The sequence below is a fragment of the Rhinatrema bivittatum genome, chromosome 6, assembly GCF_901001135.1.
Source record: "Rhinatrema bivittatum chromosome 6, aRhiBiv1.1, whole genome shotgun sequence".
In the NCBI taxonomy this organism is placed as follows: domain Eukaryota; kingdom Metazoa; phylum Chordata; class Amphibia; order Gymnophiona; family Rhinatrematidae; genus Rhinatrema; species Rhinatrema bivittatum.
In genome coordinates this window covers 210,280,106-210,292,306 of record NC_042620.1, presented here as the reverse complement: position 1 = coordinate 210,292,306, position 12,201 = coordinate 210,280,106, and the positions used below count along the sequence as shown (strand labels likewise).

Genomic DNA, 12,201 nt, shown 5'->3' with positions numbered 1-12,201 from the left:
TAAATTTCAACAGAGAATAGCAATCTGAAATTGCAAAAACATGTTATATAAGCGTTTCCTTCAACCCAAGCAAGGCATTCTGTGTTATAAAATAGGTCTGTTTCCTTTATACATATTTATAGGAGTTTATTAAGCATAGGGCAATTCAAACACAACAGAAATATTAAATTGCCATTTTTTTGTAAAATTCTTTCCTATTTTTGCAGAAAAAAATCAGGTTCCCAGTTAATACAAAATTAGAGAAAAGGTACGTTAGAAAAATAGCACCAATTTCACAGGATACTGACAGGCATCAATTAACTTTGTTTTAGGGCTTGATTTATTAAGCTTTATTCCCATTCTGTCTAGTAGAAAAAAAACAGTAAATCAGGCCCAGGACTAGCAGGCAAGTTGCTGAATGTGTCTGATAGAATGCAATGAGGCCGATGTAGCAAAGATTATTTATTTTTATTTTTATTTAGCAGTTTTATATACCGATGAACGTTGGGAACATCTCATCGGTTCACATTAAAACGAAAATCAGCAACAAGTGCTTTACAGTGCAACAAAGAACATGAGAATATACAGATAGATGTGATGAAGTTCACAAATGCTTTAAAGGCCAGATTTTTAAAAAGTCCGCACATGTAAATTTTGGGGGTTATGCACATGGTCGGGCCCCGTGCATGCCGCGTGCATTTTCTAAAGGGCCCGGCCACACACGTAACCCCCAATACACGCCGAAGTGCCGGGTCAGATGAAAGGAGCTGGCGGGACGGACAGGGTCTGGGCCAGTGGCGTAGCTATGGGTGGGCCTGGGTGGGCAGAGGCCCACCCATTTTTTTATTCAGGCCCACCCAAATTGTTTTTCCAGGCAGTCGGAATGGGCGGCAGCCGCTGCACTAAGTTCGGCAATCGGCAGGAGCAGCAGCGGCAGCAACAGACCCTGGTGTGCAAAAACCAGAGGTTTGCCCACAAAAGCCTCAAGTTTGTCTGAGGGCAGGGCTGGGCCACACCGCCCAGGAGGAGTCTGCTCTCACCACACACGCGCAGGTCGCATGTTGGTCAGATAAGGAGGAGCACGATGGCAGCCGAGCAGACTGCATGGCATGCACACACCTCGTGGGAGCAAGAGAAGCACGGTGAGCGAGGCAAGCCTGGCGGGCCACTCTGGCTGCCTTGCTTAGAGCTCCCTGACCCCACACCACTATTGTCTCTTCAGGAGAGGAGCAGAACTGAGGAAGCCCTTATTATTCAGATCTGAAAAATGATAAAGGGGGTAAAGAAGAACTCATCTGATCTGGCAGTAGTGAAAGAGTTACCTTTCTGAAGCCAGATGGAGGAGGGGAAGGAAGGGAAGGGAAGAGAAGGGAAGGGGGACCCGACTCCCGCCCCCCCCCCAGCGATGAGCTGAGTCAGCACATCTCCCTCTCCTCCACCTGGCTTCAGAAAGGTACCTCTTTCACTACTGAGGAGGGGGAGGGGGGTCAAAGATGGGCTTGAGTGTGAAGAGAAGACTAGAGATGGGCTTGGGCGGAGGGGGCTCAAGTGTTTAGTGCCCACCCATGTTAATCTTAGGCCCAGCCAAAAAACTCATTTCTGGCTACGCCACTGATCTGGGCAGGGAGGGGTGGGGGGGCGTGCCAAGACAGCAGCATTAGACGCTGTCCTGGGCAGTGCTCGCCAGCGCACGTAACGTACTTCTGCTCATCAGAGCAGATAAGTTACAAAACAAAAACAAAAAAAAAGGGTTAGGTAGGCTAGATTTAGGGGTTGGGGTGGAGAGGGGAAAAGGGAGGAAGGTTAAGTAGGGGGGAAGAAGCCCAATCATGTCACGGCTCATAATTGAAAAAATCCCCCCCTCCCATGCATGGAGGAGGCCACCTGCCCGCACATGTCATGTATACATGGGAATTGTATTTTATAACATGTGTGCAGTGTGTAGCCGCATCCAAGTGCGTGCGTGGGCCTGTTAAAATCTGGCCTTTAATGTTTGCTAAATTGGAAAATAGCACACACTCACTATTATATTTGTGAAATTTTGTGTGCACTGTTTGCTGCTTTATCACATTGTGGTAGCTCGAGCAGTCAGTGGCTTGGGTACGTACAGCCAGAGGAATCCACCAGTAGACTCTTGTTGTGCTTCAGTGCTCTTTATTTACAGTAAAATTACACAAACAAAATGGCCACCGGCCTTCACTTCAGCACAAAAAAATGCAAATAAAAGCAAACAGTGCTGCAGCCAGCTTAATTTCAGGAGAGTACAGTCAATACATAGTATTTTATAATAGCAGCAACAAACAGCAGCCCAGCTTAACTGCAAGACCCAAAACAGTAGTATAGCTCACCTTAGATTTAGGGAATGGTTAGGCTTCAGACATTGCAGGGCGGATTTTAAATGCCCTGCGCATGTAAATCCGGCCGGATTTACGCGTGCCGGCGCGCCTATTTTGCATAGGCCGCCGGCGCACGCAGAGCCCCGGGACGCGCGTTAAGTCTCGGGGCTTTCTAAAAGGGGCGCGTCTAAAATGACGCGGCGTTTCGGGGGCGTGACGCGGCGTTGCGGGGGCAGGGCCGGGGGCGTGGCGCCGGCCCGGGGGAGTGGTCGAGGCCTCCGGACCAGCCCCCGGGTTGGGTGATCGCGCGCCAGCGGGCTGCTGGCAGGCGTAAATCATGAAACAAAGGTAAGGGGGGGGGTTTAGATAGGGCCAGGGGGGTGGGTTAGGTAGGGGAAGGGAGGGGAAGGTGGGGGGAGGGCGAAGGAAAGTTCCCTCCGAGGCCGCTCCGAAATCGGAGCAGCCTCAGAGGGAACAGGCAGCGCGCACTGGGCTCGGCGCGCGCAGGTTGCACAAATGTGCACCCCCTTGCGCGCGCTGACCCCGGATTTATAAAATCCAGCGTACTTTTGTTCGCGCCTGTTGCGCGAACAAAAGTACGCGATCGCGCAAATTTAGAAAATCTACCCCAGCAAGTCTTAAATTATGGGATCTTTCATACATGATCCCCAGGGCTTCCATAAGCCTTTTAGGCCCTGAGCTTTTATGCTCTGGTGAAGGGCTCCTCCCTCCACCCCAGGATTCCCTGCAGGTTCCCCTCTTAAGGAGGACCAGACAGGATAGTTGATCCTGGCCCTTTAAGTTAGTCTGACGGAGATGTCTGTAAACTTGCTCACACTCACATTGGGGTAGATTTTCAGACCTACAGGTGTGCTACCCGGCATGCACACATGATTTTATAACGTGATCATGTTATAAAATCGGTGGTCGGCGCGCACAAGGGAGTGCACATTAGTGCCACTTGCGCGCGCCAATGCCCGCAGTCTTCCCCCATTCCCAACCCCCTAAACTAAACTCCCTTCCCCTAACCTACCCGCCCCCTAGCCCTAACCTAGGACCCCCCCCCCCCCCCCCCAGACCTTAATCTAACCTTCTGCGCCTGCCTCGGGGCAGGCACAGGTTGTGCGCGCCGGCAGCCTGCCAGCACGCAATCCCCCAGCACAACGGTGCCGAGAGCCTCTGACCCTTCCCCGCCTCCCTCCCCGCCCCTTTTCTGAAGCCCCCGGACTTACTCGTGTCCTGGCGCTTTACGCGCGTGGTCAGGCCTTTTTAAAACAGGCCCAGCGTGCGTAGGCCTTTTAAAATCCGGGCCATTATTTAGCTTTTGCGAATATTGCTACAAAATCTATGCACAAATAAATAATGAACTGCAAAAATTTTTAGATCAACACATTACCTATTGTTTATTTTACATGTTAAAATGCACAGATATCAATGCATAGCCTTTATCACGAGACGTAACTGCACCTCAGAGAGGTGGTGATTGGATTATCATGTGCAATTTAACGTGCAATATTTATCTCCAAACTCATTTTCATGGAATTATAATGGGTCATTGCATGAAAACAGTTAATTTGATTGTACCTTAATTTATTAGCCTTTTAAACAAGCATTTGTGCACCCATACATGCGTGTATCAGCACATGAGCAGAGATACACTGCAATTCTAAATCGTGCGCACATTTGCAGGCATATGTTTTTAAAAAGACTTGCTGCGCATATGTATGTATCTAATCTTAAGAGATTGCTGGAAAATATATACTTCAAGTATCTTTCTGAGGACTTTACACTTGTGTGTGTAGATGGATTTTAAAACATGCTCCCACAAGGGACAAACCAGTTTTTCCAATTAGTCCACCAGTTTGCCCAGTTAACATTGAGGTCTTTAAGACCCTTCTGGTTCTTTATCCTGTACAAACCATGGGTGACAAACTCCTCTCCATCTCCTGTGAGCCCTAAAACCCAAGATCTACAGATTTGCTCCTCATCTGGAGCAGCAGTAAAGCTATGCGGATAAGAAACCGACACACGTGGTGGTCTCTGGTTTTAAAATATGGAGTTACGCACGTAACTGAAGGCCCCCTGCCCATGCTCTGGCCCCTTTCTGCCCTCTTATTTTTGACATACGCATGGGTATTGTTTGCGCGTACTTTTTAAAATACACGTTGCGCATGTATGTGGGCATTTTTGCACAAACAACGCTTTTACAAGCTACCTCTTAATATTTGTTAGGCATTGATGATGAGTATACTAACTCAAATTATGACAAAAGACTTAATTTCCTAAGGCTTTTCTCCCATTATGTGTCTATAAAGAAATTTTTAAAAAGTTTAGTAAATTAGGCCTTTCATTTTGGGCTTATACTTGCTCCAATCTGTGCATAACTAAAACTTTTGATTTGGCAGGTAGCTATTTGACAAAGATTTCTTGTTGGGTGAATTCTAGCGAACTGGTTTTGATTAAGTCCAAAACAGAAATTCTGGGAACAGGGAGGATGCTTGAAAGTTTGGAGAGTAGATTGGTATTGCCTATACTGGATGGCTGTGTTATAGAAAGCTCGGATAGTGTTACAAGTTTAGGGGTCATGTTAGACTACATGTTTTTCCTTTGGTACCTTACATCTCTCAGGTGACACAGTGTGACTCCTTACAATTACAGATAGGAACTGAAGCCATATTTAGATAAGAACATAAGAACATGCCATACTGGGTCAGACCAAGGGTCCATCAAGCCCAGCATCCTCTTTCCAACAGTGGCCAATCCAGGCCATAAGAACCTGGCAAGTACCCAAACACTAAGTCTATTCCATGTTACTGTTGCTAGTAATAGCAGTGGCTATTTTCTAAGTCAACTTAATTAATAGCAGGTAATGGACTTCTCCTCCAAGAACTTATCCAATCCTTTTTTAAACACAGCTATACTAACTGCACTAACCACATCCTCTGGCAACAAATTCCAGAGTTTAATTGTGCGTTGAGTAAAAAAGAACTTTCTACGATTAGTTTTAAATGTGCCCCATGCTAACTTCATGGAGTGCCCCCTAGTCTTTCTATTATCCGAAAGAGTAAATAACCGATTCACATCTACCCATTCTAGACCTCTTATGATTTTAAACACCCTCTATCATTGCTTTTCGGACAGTGGTTTTGTCTTTAATTCTTGGGGTGTCATACTACTGTAATGATTATCAATATCTCTCTCCGCTTGTGATGAGAAATGAAAATATAAATGTATTCCTAAAATCCCGTGCTCTCACCTACAAAAAAGTTCCAATGAACTATCTTTTTTATTATTTACTCAATTCAATGAAATAAATTAAGAACAAAGAGGTAAGTTTCATATTACTGGTGCATGCCTCCACGGCCTTGCTCCCTTCTTGTAGTATAATCATTAACTTGCCTCCTTCCTCCTTTTGTCCATTTTATTTGTGTTTGAAAATAATTTTTATAGAATATTTTTTTTAAATTTTTTTCTTAAAAAACAATTGTAATCTCCACCTTACATAACAGGATAATTCAACTTTTTTTCTTTCAAAACTATTTCTAGCTTTAATTGGATAGCCAAATTCTTTTATCCCTATGTTCGTGGAAGATTATGTTTAAATCTCCTTTTTATCTACACGCCATCTATTTCAAATTTCCCTAAAAAGGGTTTTGTATGAACGCCGATTTTTTTATGTTTTAAACTGCCACTGTCCTAATGAAACTATTCAAGACTTATCTCCCGACACAGCTGCGTTTCGTTGTTCCTTCGTCAGGGGAGTATGTCAATCCTTGTTCACGTGTAGTTCATAATTATTCCAAAAATCGTGTCTTTTTCATTCAGGCTGTCCGTCTTCTCTCTCTGGCTTACAAGCTCCGAGTGGCGGCGTTATTTTTTAGCGTCTTCACTATGCTTTAAAAGCTGGTCAGCAGATCGCAGATCGACCAATGGTATGGAATACGCATTACGTATTACGTCATATTCACTAACGTTTGTTGATTGGTGGTCTCAAAATTAAAGGGCCACTTTTTCAAATGGACCTATATTGATTCTTGATCTGTTTTAAATTAGACTCGCCCACTCCACTTCTTCGTTTAACCCTTGTGGTGCCACTTATTCAACTTAAAAATCCATTGCTGCTCAATATGATTTAATCTCTTCTTTTCATCTCCGCCTGTGATCATACTTGCAACCTTGTCTATGACCGTCCATCTGAGCTGATTAAAGATGTGTCCATGCTCAATGCAGTGCTGCACCATTGGTGCTTCCACAGTTTTTGCATTTAATTTCGATCTATGCTCAATCAATCGTGTTCTTATAACTCTTGATGTCCTGCCCACATAATTTTTGGGACAGGGACACTGAATCAAATAGATCACATTTTTTGATGTGCAATCAGAGTCTCCTCTCCTCTTTATACAGTATCCTGTCACGGGATCCCGTGAATGGAAGGATAAAGATAATATAATGAGATCCTTTTTCAGAAACAGAACAACTACTTTCTACGGACAGAAAGTATGGATTTTTCCAGATTTAACAAAAATTACGCAAGTCCGCAGGAAAAACTTTCTTCAGTATAGGGAGAAAATAATGGTAAAAGGTGGGCGTTTTAATTTAAAGTATCCATGCAAATGTTATGTTAAATTGAATGGAAATAACTACCTGTTTATAGATCCAAAGGGTCTCAAAAACCTCCTTGCTAATTAATGACCGAATAGAGTATAAGTAGGATCTATATAGATGCACTGTAATTTCTTTTTCTTTTTACTCCGTTCATTTAGAGATGTTCCACTTCTATTTTTCCTTATGTTTTAGTGAGTAATGACATCTATGGATAAGATTTCAGTTATAAAGATTGTGATGATTAGAATGTTTAAAAGATAGTCACTCTCGCTTAGTTGTGATTTGTTTATTAATTTATTTGTTGTAATTATTGGAAACAAATAAAGAATTATAAAAAAAATACCCTGATTTATGCAGAGAAATTGGGATTTGCACGCCCACTTAAAATTGGTGCACATGTGCACGCAACCAGGCTATTTTATAACATGCAGGCATATGTGCGTGCATGCTATAAAATGGCCGCATATCTGAGCCCATGCCAACAAACATTTGCCAAAGTGCGCTCACTCGCCAGTTTGAAAGTTATCATCCCTGTGCACAAAAGTCAGCTTGAGTTACAGATTTTTGGGCAATATTACAATTAAGGACTTATACTGATGAACCAGAGTTCTAGATGCAGTAAATCAAAACATGGACATGTCAAGTACTGGTTGGAACCTCTTTTGATTTAGGAAAGTGATGTATGATATTATTACAAGTTCTCTGTATAAATTGATATATTTTTATAAAAGCACATAAGGGCATTGCAATCACTGAATAATGTGGGACCATGACTATATTAAATGGTTTTCTCTGAAGGCAGAGACCTCAGAGTTTTTCCATAAATGATTGTCCCTTTGCCTAAAAGTATCAGTTTCAAAGAGTTGTGGTACTAGTTCATTATTGATTGATTGAAAATGACATAAGAACATAGGATGTACCACACTAGGCCAGACTAAAGGTCCATTAAACCCAGCATCCTGTCTCCGATGGTGGCCAATCCAGGTCACAAGTACCCCATAGGATCCCAAAGAATAGGCCCAATCCTTTTTTTTATAACTAGGATTAAGCAGCGGCTTTCCCAAATCTACATGGCTTCTAGGACCTTTCCTCCAGGAATTTGTCTATTCAGTATATTTTTATATGATATATATTCTGCTTTTTCGGGCACTTAAGCAGATTACATTCAGATAAAATGGGTAGTTCCCTATCCCCAGAGGGTTTATAATCTAAGGGTGCTATTTACTAAGCATTTTCCCCATAGACATAACATGGAGAAAATCTTTCGTAAACAGGCCTGTACATTTGTACCTGAGGCAATGGAGGATTAAGTGATTTACCCAATGTCACAAGGAGTGGCACTGGGATCTGAACCCTGGTTTTCCTGGTTCACAGCCCACTGCTCTAACCTCTAGGTTACTACTCCACCAATTGTGTACTCTTTTTAAAATACAGTTATACTAACTACTTTCTTCACATCCTCTGGCCACAAATTCCATAGTTTAATTGTGTGCTAAGTGAAAAAAATACATTCTTTGATTTGTTTTAAATGTGCTACATAATAACTTCATGGAATGTAAATAACTGTTCCTTATTTACCCATTCCACTCCACTCATGATTTCATAGATTTCTATCATATCTCCTCTCAGCTGTCTCTTCTCCAAGCTGAAGAGCCCTAACCTGTTTAGCTTTTCATCAAAGAAGAGCCATTCCATCCACTATGATTTTGATCCCCCTTCTTTGTACCTTTTCTAGTTCTGCTACATCTCTTTCGAGATGGGGCAACCAGAACTGCACACAGTACTCAAAGTACAGTTGCACCATGAATTGTTTCAGAGACATTATGATATTTTCCACTCCTTTGCTAACATTCTATTTTCTTTTTGGAACACCACCACACATTGAGCCAAGGATTTCAAAGTATTGTTCACTGTGACTCCAAGAACCTTTTCCTGGCAGATGATACCTAATATACAACTCAGCAGTGCATATTTATATGGATTATTATTCCCTATGCGCATCTCTTTATCCTTGTACACATCAAATATCATCCACCAATTAGACGCCCATTCCCCCAATCTCACAAGGTCCACTTGCAATTACTCACAATCGGCTCATGATTAAACTACTTTGAATAATTTTGTGTCATCTGCAAATTTTGATCATCTAACTCATTGCTCCCTTTTTACAACTTTGGGGTGTAAACCATCCAGTCCCAGTGATTTACTCTCTAGTCTGTCAATAGGTCTATTACATCTTCACAGTTCACCATGATTTGCTACAGTTCCTCTGAATCAGCACCTCAAAAAATGTTTCCAAGTTAGGAATATTCCTGATTCCCTCCTGAGTAAAGATGAAAGCAAAGAATTTGTTTTGTTTTTCTTCTATAGTCTTATCTTCCCTGGGAACCCCTCTATCATTATATAAACTATGCTGTATAATATGGCAGTGCTGCTCTTATAAATTGCATAAAATGAAAATAAAAATCTAGCTCTTTCATCTGATGTATGCATTAGGGATTTCCTGAAATATGGATCAACTGAGAGGAGTCTGAGGATTAGTGTTGCGCTCGGGGGTGAACCCTTGTCCTGGAGCAGTGGAGAACGGCTCCCTGGTAGGGACCAAGAAGTACCTGCCCCCAGAGGGCAAAGCACTGGAGGAAACAGAGGTTAGGATGAGCTTCATCACTGGAAGCCCGAGGTCCCCCCAGGAGGAACCCATAGGGACCCAGGCCACTTGGACTTAGGTGGGCCTCGCAGGGTCTCCTGGAGAGATGGTAGACAGGTATGCCCACAGACAGGAGAGGAGCGCAGTCAGGTTCGAGACTGGAGGTCAGATGGAGCAAGGAGGACCAGAATAGTGTAGGTGATGCCAAGGCTAGGAACAGAACCAGAATATGGAGATGTGGTCAAGCAGGCAGTGGTCAGAATCTGGGGGTCAGTCTGAGGAGTAGTCAACAAAGCAGGGGTCAGGTTCCGGAGGTCAGACGAGGTCACAGGCAGGCCGAGGTCAGAAGGCAGGCAGCAGGCAGACAGGTGAAGGAGCAAGCTGAGGTCAGTGCCAGTGAAACAGTCCGGAGGTAGTACCTGGGGAGACGGACAGATGAACACAGGAACAGAAGGACGGTGAAATTCTAGGATGCAGGAACATGGCAGGAACAAGACTGGAACAGAAGGATCCTGGAACAAGACTGGAACAAGGTTCAGATGCAGTGACAATCTAGCAAAGTACAAACCCGATTGCCAAGGCAAGGAAGTGCAGGCAGGGACTTCCTAATATCAGGGAATCAATGAGGGCGCGCCGTGGGGCTAGGACCCGCCCCTGGTCCTACAAGAGTCCAGGCGGTCCGCGCGTGTAGGGGCATGGACAATGCCACTGAGGACGCCGAGCTCCGGCGTGAGGCCTGGTGTGTAGTAGAAGGCCCGGCGACCGCTGCCATGGGATGCCGAGGCCTGGAAGAGCTCGCAGCTACCACTAGGGAGGCCAACCTGGGACCTGCCGTGGAACCAGAGAAGTGAGCAGGCCCATGCGCGGGCTGGGCATGGACGGGGTGTGTAACAATTAGTTGTAATACAGCTGGTCAGGAAAAGGGTTTAAATCTAAACCAATTGATTCATTAACCCCTAAAGTTTATATGCTACAGTTTCTATGTGCTTAATGAATTTTGCTTGATAATTAAAAGATATTGATTAAATCAAATAATGATGAGAAATTTAGATCTCCTTTGTTTTGTTTTTTTACATATGTTTCAAGCAAATAATATGAATAATGTGAACTAGGCATGTGCAAAGGGACGCCATACGTTGCATTTGGGATTTGTATTCGTCGGGGAGCAGATACGTTGCATTCGGCAAGGGGGGCCCCCGATACATTTATACATTAATTCTTATTTGTTTCCCGGCTAAAATTAAATTAACTACAACCCCCCCCCCCCCCACCCTCCTGACCCCCCTCAAGACTTACCAAAATTCCCTGGTGGTCCAGCGGGGGGTCCGGGAGCCATCTCCTGCACTCACACCCTCGGCTGCCAGTATTCAAAATGGCGCCGATAGCCTTTGACCTACTATGTGACAGGGGCTAGCGGTGCTATTGGTCAGCCCCTGTGACATAGTAGGTCAAAGGCTATCGGCGCCATTTTGAATACTGGCAGCCGAGGGTGTGAGTGCAGGAGATGGCTTTCGGACCCCCGCTGGACCACCAGGGAGTTTTGGTAAGTCTTGGGGGGGTCAGGAGGGTGGGGGGTTTGTTTAAATTGGCTCCTTTAGATGGCCAAATAATTCGGCGAAGATTTGTTGTATTCGTGGGGAATCGCAATACGTTTCGCTTCCCCACAAATACAACGAATATGGCCCTATACGTTGCGGATTACCAATTTGTAGGCAATGAATGCACACCCCTAATGTGAATTGGTATTTCTCATGGCATGACTAATTATTTAGCTCTAATATAGTCAAGGGGGCCTTTGAGGACTGTCGGGAATGATGTGCCATGCATTGTGCATTTTGATTACTGATACCTCTATCTTTTACATTCTGGAGAGGTGGTCAGGTCAGGTCCTGGTCATTTTAGATAATATTGTGTGAGGTCTGGCCTTCTCCATTGCTCCAATACCTGACTGGAGTTCTGCTGGGGATGGATGGGTAATTAGCAGTCTAGGCACTGAACTTCCTTTGTTAAGCAGAAGAAAAATACCTGCAACTGGGTAAGAAATTTTGTGGTGAGGGCAGGGTGGGGATAAGAGGAGGGGGAATATGGTGCTGTTAATCCTTGGCTGCTCATATGTAGCAAGTTATCCCCACCCACTCTCATATTTTGCTTGTGTTGTATTGTTATATTGTGTTCTTCCATTTATGTCACATCTTGTACAAGGGTTGGAAATCCTGAGTCATCAACTATGTTTTGAGCAGTTTGAATCCACTTTGCCTGGCTGACCTTGGTCAACACTGAGAGACACTGGTGAGCAATCTGTGTAACTGGGGATTTGTACAAATAAAGGATGTGACCATTGGTGGGATTGGGGCATTGCACCAGATAATGGCAGAATGGGTGTGATTGGGGTGTATTCACATCTATTGTGGTTGACCCAGTGGGGTGACTGTGAGGCCCATATGATGGTGGTGGTGGTGGTAATCTGCTGGATGATGCCTAAAGGGCAGGCTGGTCTGAAGTGTAGCTCGCTTGCTGAGATGTGTCAAATGGGCTACCCAAGTGTCACTTGGTGATGTTTGTGCTGCTTGGTAGCTCAGCTATGGCCGCATGTTTCTGCATCTTAATAAAGCTGTGGTCCTTGAGATCCACATT

General features: G+C 44.3%; 1 protein-coding gene across 1 annotated transcript in view; it reads left to right on the top strand.

The window, feature by feature from the left end:
* Positions 1-12,201, top strand: part of HTR2C (5-hydroxytryptamine receptor 2C) — a 248,788-nt gene that overhangs the window by 30,400 nt on the left and 206,187 nt on the right. The gene's annotated exons all lie outside the window — the stretch shown is intronic.